This window comes from Tenrec ecaudatus, chromosome 15 (genome assembly GCF_050624435.1).
Source record: "Tenrec ecaudatus isolate mTenEca1 chromosome 15, mTenEca1.hap1, whole genome shotgun sequence".
Lineage (NCBI taxonomy): Eukaryota > Metazoa > Chordata > Mammalia > Afrosoricida > Tenrecidae > Tenrec > Tenrec ecaudatus.
In genome coordinates, this window is record NC_134544.1 from 96117630 (window position 1) to 96118492 (window position 863).

Sequence of the window (863 nt, forward strand, 5' to 3'; positions counted from 1 at the left end):
AAAGTGGATATTTTTGTAGTTTTTCTAAGTCTGACATTTTGACCTTTTTTTAAAAAAAGCAATGTTTATTAGCATATTAACCTATTGAAGTATACCCATTTTATGTTAGATTTGTGGAGGGTTTTTTCCCTTAACATTAAAAGCCTTTGATTTTGTTTGGTATGTTTTATGTGTCTATTTAGATAATTGATAATTATCAATTCTTTTGTAGTATAAAAAAGATAATTTGTTTATATTTTTTGGTATATAACAGTGCTTATTTGATGTTAAATCAACTCTAGGACAGATTTCAATTAATTGTGGTATATAATTATTTGGATGTGTTGTCTGACTCAATTTCCAATAATTTTAAGAACTTTTTCATGTAGATCCATTACCAATATCAGTCTACAGTTTTCTTGAAGTATCATCTGACCTTGGTATCAGCTTATTACTGGTCTCATAGAAAATGTTAGTAATGTACTCTCACAATCATGGTTATGTTTGTACCCAATAACTTGAGCTTAAATAACACAACACAAAGTGATTATTCATACTGTATGAATACTCTGGTCTCTAGCTACCAGAATCTTCAACTTTAACCTATCTTATAGTTAACCTTGATGTTTCTCATGGAATTTAATTTTGATTCAGTGATGATAGACCTCAGTGATTTTGTCATTACTTTGTTACACACACACACACACACACATACACACACACACCAAACCCATTCCTTCTTTTTAATAAGAGAGCTTATGTTCCAGCAAATGTCACATGAAAGGTTTGGCATCAGTTACCATGGAAATAACTTTTGTAAATATAACTTACACACTGGTATTTTGTGCTTGTCTTGGGTACTGATTAGTGGTTTCTGAGGTGGT